Raw genomic sequence first — 8,437 nt, 5'->3', positions numbered from 1 at the left:
CAGAAATCATCCGCTTTCGACTTATCACCCATATCTTGATGAACAGATCTGTTGTCGACAGCGACTGGACCCTCCTCCAACTGGACAGCAAAGCATTAGGCCCAGGCATGGCATCTCGGTCCCCGGCAACATCAACCCTACCATTCTGCTTGTGGGACTCAAGGACATCAAACAACTTGTGACCTGTATCTTCTTTGCAGACTCTATCCTTCGAAACTGGTTCTTCATCTTGATTTTGGACCTCTAAGTCCTCATCCTCAAAATCCCTCAACCGTTCCTCAAGATCTCGGTCTACAGACTGAAGTGTGGCGCTCATCTTTGCGCGAATGTCAATCATCCTTCTTCTCATTGCCATATTAATCTGAACCTGTTTTCTTGCCATCTCAGTTTCAATCTGGGCCTGTTCAGCGATGAGTCTCGTCTTCTCCATCTCGGCCTCCAACAACTTCCTCTGGCTCTGCCTGGACTTGGAGGACCTATTACTGCTAGTGCTAGGCCTTCTACTTGTGGCTATTATGCTATTGCTACAACTGTTGTTATGCCTACTACTAGCCCATGAAGATGCACCACTGGGTAACTTGGTGTCCGCCAACTGCAGCAGGGCCTCGGCTACCTCTGAAGACACATTTCCAGCGGGACCATTTCTCCTTCCACTCCGCGGTGCGCCGTCGTGTACTTCACTCATCGAATGCATTATGTATGTGTGTTCGTGCAAGCCGATCATCAAAATGTTTTAAACTGAAAATCTGGTTGTGGTGGCTGCTGCCTCGAATGTCATCAATAACTTCTTAACGTGTTATACCTTTAATGAATGATTTAATGATCTCTCTCGTGACACATCTGACCTTACATTCTTTCTCTTAAAAACGGTTTAAAACAGTTATTTGTTCTGGGTTTAGCATTTCCTCCCGTCTTCTAACGCACACGCAACAACAGCAGCACCTGGCCACCGGACCAATTCCGGGGGCGCCGGACGGAGCCGTCTTCGCGGCTGCAAACCCTACCAAAAATTGCCACAAAGATTTACATCCCCTTCACCTCTTTTATCGAGTATATCAGATCCGAGTATTATCCGCTCCCACTAAAACATCAACCTTGGATCTGTGTGGTAATGTCGGAAACTGGATATCTTGTAAGTGTTTCCATTTGTCTCTCCTGGTGTTCCAGTTCACAACCCTCATGGTACCCGTAACTGACTTCGAGGTTGTGTTCGCTGCCATCTTTCTGCATAGTTGACCATCAACGTTGCTGATTTTGAATTCAACTAATGACGAATTCAATGCTTCCCTCGCTCCGTTTAACATGTTCACCATCAGCTGCTCTCTCTCTTCGATGTCTAACCCAAGCTCGGCTGCTGCCTCCTCACTGATGTAAGATTTTGTGCTCGCATCATCCAGCAGCGCATTCACCTTCACTCTTCGGACACCATTGGATAAGAAAACCGGCACGGTCCTCAACCCGATAGTTATCTGTTGACCGGAGCTGCTGGTATGGGTATCAGCTTCTGTTGAACTCATCTGGGTGTGGGCTTCTTCAGGGCTTGCATTCTTCTCAGCAGGCTTCCCACCAGTCTTGTTCGACTCTTGTTTGTTGTCCTTTTTCTCAGTGTTCCCGGAATCCTTTCGATTACTCCTATTGGAGTTCTTCTTCTTGTCATGAAGCAGGCGGTGGTGGAGTGAGCGACATCCATCAATCCCGCAGACTCGACTCCGGTCACAGTTATCTCCCTGGTGCTGATAGCTAAGGCATCTAAAACATGCACCGTGATGGCGTGCAGCGGTCCATCGTTTATCCACAGGAAGGCCTTTGAAGGTCTGACATCCCCATAGCCCGTTATGTGATGTCTCGGCGCACTCTTTGCACTTGGTCCTCTTCTCAGCCTCTTGATTCCCAGTGAAAAATGTCCTACTGGTCTTGCCTCCTCTATCTTTTCCCCGTGGCTTGTTCTCAGACTCTGATGCCAATCCTGATATTGTTTCCTGGCCGCCACTAGATACTCGGCCTCTAGATTGATAAACTCCCTGATAGAAAGGACACTCTCTGTCACTCTCTTCTCAGCGATCCATTGCTTGTACTTGACCAGTAGATTTTTCGACATCTTCTTCTGCGTCCTAAGATACAGGGTTCCGTTCCCCAACTCTGATGACTGTCCCGCTTCTTCGAGATTGACTATCAACCCATCCAATAACTCTGCCAACTTTTCCAGGGCCTTCTCGTCACCATCTTTGATCTGATGGAAATTCTCTAGCTCATCCATCCGGATAAGTAGCCCCCTCCGCTTTCCTCCATATTTCTTCGCCAGGCGTGACTTTGCCAAACCGTAAGCGGCCGCGGAATACCCTAAATTTTCGATAATGTTCAGGGCCTCCCCTCCAAGACATTCCCGTAACCTCAGCAACTTGTATTCAGGTGTAGCAGACGTCTTGTCAACGCAGGCATAGAATGCAGCCTTCCAACCTTCATACGTCTTCTTGTTTCTGCTAAACTTGGGGATGGAAAATCTCCTTAAACTGCTTCGCACATCGGCGTCTAGCTGACTTGACAATGAATACCTGGGACTCTCTCCCAATCCTTGCTGTGGTGGAGACTGGTACGAGTGACCACCGTTACCTGGCGATCGATGCGATGGAGGGTACGACTGTTGATGTGAGCCAAGGGGGCTCAGCGACTGACTCGAGCACGGCAGGTATGGCGATCCTGACAAGGTCGGAGACTGATGAGGCATCCCCGAGATCTGACTTCTACAAGTGGTGCATGGCGACTGATCCTCCTGAGGAGACGGACGTGGCGACTGATGCATCAGTGGGTTCGAATTGGTCCTGGCGTATGACAAATCTGGGCTTTGACTTGAAGTGAACTGATTCGATGTGGACGGAGTCTGTGCCTGGTACACATACGAAGTCGGACTTGTTATGTTGTATGCTGAATATGGGCTATGATGACTGTATATAGGCCCATATTGCGGCGCCATAAACTCCAATCTTGAAATTGGATTCGAAATGGCAGTATGAGGCGGGCCCCCCATACTGGGTGTTGCAGCGTGGCTCCAAGAGCATGGTGTACGGTACGGACTAGTAGTGGTGTGGTAGCTACGAGGTGGTGGGGCGGCTGCTGGCATTGACAACTGAGGCGATTCAGTTGGGACGGCTGGAAAGTTTGATCTGTACGGGCTGGAAGTGGAAGCAGATGGCCTTCTTGGTGTGACTGTTGACTGGCTTACACTGACAGGTGACGCTGAGGCACTCTCGGGTTCATCACCCTTCAAGGTCTGGTAATATGCATTCATCGTGTCGAACGTCTCACCACACTCGTCGTCTAGTTGCTCCATCTCCCCACATACACGGTCAAATTCATCTAACTGACCCCCTGCCATATACTCGTACGACATGGACGACATGTTCTCCATGGCCTGCTGCTGGGCGAAATCAACCAGTTTCGACATCTGCTCGATTTCTACGGACTGAGCCCTCTGTGTGATGGCTAACAGCAACTTCTTTCTGGACCTCGTAAACGCAGACTTGACCTTGGCCTTCTCCTAACACGGTCAAAGTGGGCCTCATAATTGCTGTACAGGTCATCATCATCTTCATAATTATTCTGGTAACTGTGCTGACTGCCCTGACTACCCTCAGGACTGGATTCTTCACCACCACCACCAGCAGCACCACCACCACCACCACCACCATGCATGCCCTGTGCATTCTCATCATGCTCATGATGTACACTATCAGTGTGTGCATTCTGCTGTGCATTACCACTACCCGGCTGCACTGCGTTTTCTTCATCTTTCTTTCCTTGATTCTGACTCATTTTTACCTCTTCTGGTTGATCCTCTACAACTACGCAAGCTGCTTCCAAATGTTCTCCTGATATGTCCTCCTGACGACTCCAAAGAACCAACGAAACTTGATAACTAAACGAAAAGCGTGTAATTGATATTCTTAAAATAAACCATCTTCCATTTTACCATGCTGCCACACACCTCCCAAAACTCTCACCAGATGGCAACACCGTACTCAGACGGACCTGTCTCTGGTTGTGACTTGTCTACATCACTCTTCAGAACAGCCATGTCATCTGCCAAAGATTAGGTGACAGTTTATGAAGTAGTTGCGCTTTCGTTATTGAGAAGAATATAAAGTATAACATATTCCTCGGCCTCGGAAAACCAAAATTGAAGATGAGAAAAGTGAAAAAGAAATGCCCCGTTCTATAAATATCAATTACCAACCATTCCTGTTACGTATTGTCGGCGATGGTGACACGCGATGAGTCGAGACCTGTCAAACTGGACGCCCTTGACTTCATTCTACCCGCGCTTGAAAACAATTCACTTGTCTTTCTAAATCGGTGAAAAGAAGAGGTAAGTGTTGTCTTTAAACGCTTATATTTCTGCCCCCCCCCCTCGCGAATTTGTAAACAATCCACGGGGCAAATTGACAGCCCGTCGGTGAGACTCGCGAGGCAGTCCTTTCGTAGTTTTCCCAGGGGAGAGACGAGGCTGATCCACGGCGTCCAGAGTGTACCGTCAGTAAGTGTCTGCGTGACACTAATATACTGACAACTCCGAAGAATGATATCTGAACAGTGTAACGGAGAGTTTATTGGTACATGTATCATAGATACACTCCGATTTCGTCATTTATTCTAATAATTGCCGGTGTAGAAGTTTAAAATGTCCTTTTAATATCTGAGGTGTTGACAGTCATGGCATCAAGAGAACCATGGACCATAATGCGTCAGAATAAAATAGGACCGGACACTTTTTCCAGGGAGACACTTTCTACTTCTTCACCGGCCTGCATTAATCTACTCCATTTGTCTGACATTTTATCACTTCTTCCACAGGCCTATATTTCACGACCTAAAAATAGGCTCCAGAAAAACTCATTTTTGGAAAGTTCACCCCCGATTTAACCAAGAAACATGGTTTTCTGTTGGTGCCACAAATTGTCAAACGAAACTTCATTTCTAAGCACATTTCTATTGTTCATGAAGCATGAAAATGTTAATTCCGTTTGACAATTAACCGTACCAAGTTCTGTGACCTGGAAAATGTAGTGTGAGATACACAGGACATAAAAACGCAGTTTTCTGGAATCAATACTTGCATATTGATGTGTACAACTAGTTTAAAGTTTATGGGCCAGTTATAGATTCAAGTCTTTGTTTTATAAATACTCTAATTGCTATCTTGTTTAATATGCGTCTCTGTTTTATTTTTAGGTCGTGATTCACCGAGCGCCATTTGCAATCTAAAGTCGAGTACATTGTGAGAACAACAATCTGGTTTTATCGTTTTATAGATAGTTTCGAAGTTGAGAATATTAGGATGGATTCGGGGCGTGACTTTGAAGAGGAGGACCCAGAGGCCGACACAAAATTAGAGGAACCCCGGCGAGCCGTATCAGTTGAAGGTGCTGGGAGACATAATATCATGGAAGTAGACCCCGATGCGGACACGAAAGTTAATGTAGATGTAGCGAATAAGGATAATGCGGGATGTGACTACGAAAAAAGGGCAAAACCGCGAAATGATTTTTCTTCGAGAGATGTCTCGGTTAAGTTAGGTGTTCCCAGCAGTGGATTAGAAAAGGACAATTCCGTGGCGGATAGTGGTATTGTCGTCGAAGAGAATCCGGAGGCTGAAACATACGTTCAACTGGGTGGCGGGACGGACGTGCACAAGGTGGTTTTCAGCTACTCGCCTCTCACGCCAAAACCATGGAAAGAATTCTACCCGAAGGATAAAGTGATAGGTGACGGGGTAATGGTGTTTGGCAGACTTGCACCTTCAGGGGGTGTCCAGGTGAAACTTAATGACGCGACGATTTCACAAAGACAATTTTCATTGACACTTGTCCACAAACCGGACCAGTGGTACTTCGTTTTTAAAAACCTGAGCAGGCTTAAGAAGGTTTTCCTAAATGAAGAAACTTTGGGACTGGATGAAAGCAGACGACTTCCCCAGGTATCACGATTGCGTATTCGTGATCTTGATTCTAAGTACGGTGAAGGGCAAAGCATGGACTTTTTGTTGTGCGTGGAGACGTCAAATAGATCGAGAAGTTACATATTCGAGGTAACATTTAAATCTGACTCGAACTTAGACGTCGCAATGAATACACCAGGTTCACAGCTGAATGCGCCAGTGCAGTGTTCCGACTCACGCAATGTGTCAACAGTGACACCCAGAAGGTGTCATGATGATGATGCCTTCCAACAATGAGCATTGTCTCTCTGTCATGAAGTGTACTGTAAAGTTTATCAAATCCGTCGCGACTGTCATGTTTTGATGATATCGCTCATAAGGTTCCATCAGCTCAGTGGAGAGTCGCGACGGCGCCTTGCTGAGTTTATTGTAGAGAACGACGCGTCGTAGGAGTGTTAAAGTGTCGTTCATTTGCTTCGCAATCCAAAGATTTAATCCAGAGTCTCATAAGACGCATTAGAAGAACTGTTGAGGTGATTCACTCTATGAATGTATCAAAATTGTTTAAGGATATGCTTTTGCTCTCTGTTAAAACATGTAAAAATGGAATAAATTTTATGCCACTTTCTGTGTCGGAGTAATTTCTTTTGCACCATGTGTATCGATCTCACAAAAGTGTCATGGAGCTCTTGATAATCTTCTTGATCATACTCAACACCGATGTCCGAAAGTGACGTTCGTGACGGGCAAATTATTTCTGCTTGCTTTTCCGGAAATCGAGTGCGGTCGGCTTAACCAAGTCTGTTCCTATCCGAATTTCTGCAGGCAAATCTGCAGTATGATTTTGCGTGTCCTGCTGGAGGTCCTGGGTGTGCATTCAGTGAACAAATTTTGATCCACCGAGGATGTCTCTTCATTGGAAAAGGACTGTCCTCGTCTCCAATAACCTGCGTGACGTCCTGGGTGTGCATTCATTCAACAGATTCTGTTCCACTGGTGATATGCCTTCATTGGACAAGTAAAGTCCTCGTCTCTAATGACCTGCTGGAGGTCCTGTGTGTGCATTCATTTGACAGATACTGTTCCACTGGTGATATGCCTTCATTGGACAAGTACTGTCCTCGTCTCAAATGACCTGCTGGAGGTCCTGGGTGTGCATTCATTTCACAGATACTGTTCCACTGGTGATATGCCTTCATTGGAAAAGGACTGTCCTCGTCTCCAATAACCTGTTAGACGTCTTAGATGTGCATTCATTTGACAGATACTGATCCACTGGTGATATGCCTTCATTGGAAAGTTACTGTCCTCGGCTCGAATGACCTGCTGGAGGTCCTGGGTGTGCATTCATTGAACAGATACTGATCCACGGGGGATGTCTTTTCATTGGAAAAGTATTGTCTTCGTCTCCAATAACCTCTGGTGATGTACTTTCATTCGACAATTACTGTCCTCGGCCCTAATCACCTGCTGGAGGTTCTTGGTGTGCATTTGTGGACAGAGACTGATCCACGGGGGATGTCTCTTCATTGGAAAAGTACTGTATTCGTCTCCAATAACTTGCTTGTGATGTGCCATCATTGGACAAATACTGTCCTCGGCCCAAATGATCTGCTGGAGGCTCCGGGTGTGCATTGGTGGACACCGACTTTTCATCTGGACAAATGACCTCATTAGACAAGTACTGTCCTCGGCCCCCAACAACCTGCTGGAGGTTCTGGGTGTGCATTCGTGGACAGAGACTGATCCCTGGGGGACGTCTCTTCATTTGAAAAGTACTGTCCTCGTCTCCCAAAACCTGCTGGTGATATGCCATCATTGAATAATTACTGTCCTCGGCCCAAATCACTTGCTGGTGGTTCTGGGTGCATTCGTGGACACAGCCTTTTCCTCTGGAAATATGACCTCATTGGACAAGTACTGTCCTCGTCTCCAATGACCTGCTGGAGGTACTGGGTTTGCATTCGTGGACAGAGACTGATCCACCTGGATGTCTCTTCATTGGAAAAGTACTGTCCTCGTCTCCAATAACCTACTGGTGATGTGCCTTCATTCGACAATTACTGTCCTCGGCCGAAATGTCCTGCTGGAGGTCTTGGTTGTGCATTCAGTGAAGAGATACTGATCCACGGGGGATGTCTCTTCATTGGAAAAGTACTGTCCTCGTTTCCAGTAACCTGCTGGTGAGGTGTCTTCATTGGACAATTACTTTCGTCGGCCCCAATGACCTGTTGAAGTTCCTGGGTGTGCATTCCTTTGACAGATACTGATCCACGGGGGATGTCTCTTCATTGGAAAAGTACTGTCCTTGTCTCCAATAACCTGCTGGTGATGTGCTTTCATTCGACAATTACCGTCCTCGGTCCCAATGACCTGCTGGAGGTTCTAGGTGTGCATTCGTGGGGAGAGACTGATCCACGGGAGATGTTTCATCATTGGATAAGTATACGGTCCTCGTCTCCGGTCCTCGTCTCGTCGACAGAGACAGAGACAGAGACAGAGAAA

The 8,437-nt window shown here is 46.7% G+C and overlaps 1 long non-coding RNA gene across 1 annotated transcript; it reads left to right on the top strand.

The window, feature by feature from the left end:
• The first annotated feature begins 4,247 nt into the window (after window positions 1-4,247).
• Window positions 4,248-6,560, top strand: LOC135485018 (uncharacterized). Its single transcript, XR_010446511.1, has 2 exons — window positions 4,248-4,363; window positions 5,227-6,560. It is a non-coding gene; the product is annotated as an uncharacterized LOC135485018 (long non-coding RNA).
• The last annotated feature ends 1,877 nt before the right edge of the window (window positions 6,561-8,437 follow it).

The sequence above is a fragment of the Lineus longissimus genome, chromosome 3 (assembly GCF_910592395.1).
Source record: "Lineus longissimus chromosome 3, tnLinLong1.2, whole genome shotgun sequence".
Taxonomy (NCBI): Eukaryota; Metazoa; Nemertea; class Pilidiophora; order Heteronemertea; family Lineidae; genus Lineus; species Lineus longissimus.
This window is presented reverse-complemented; position numbering and strand designations above follow the sequence as displayed.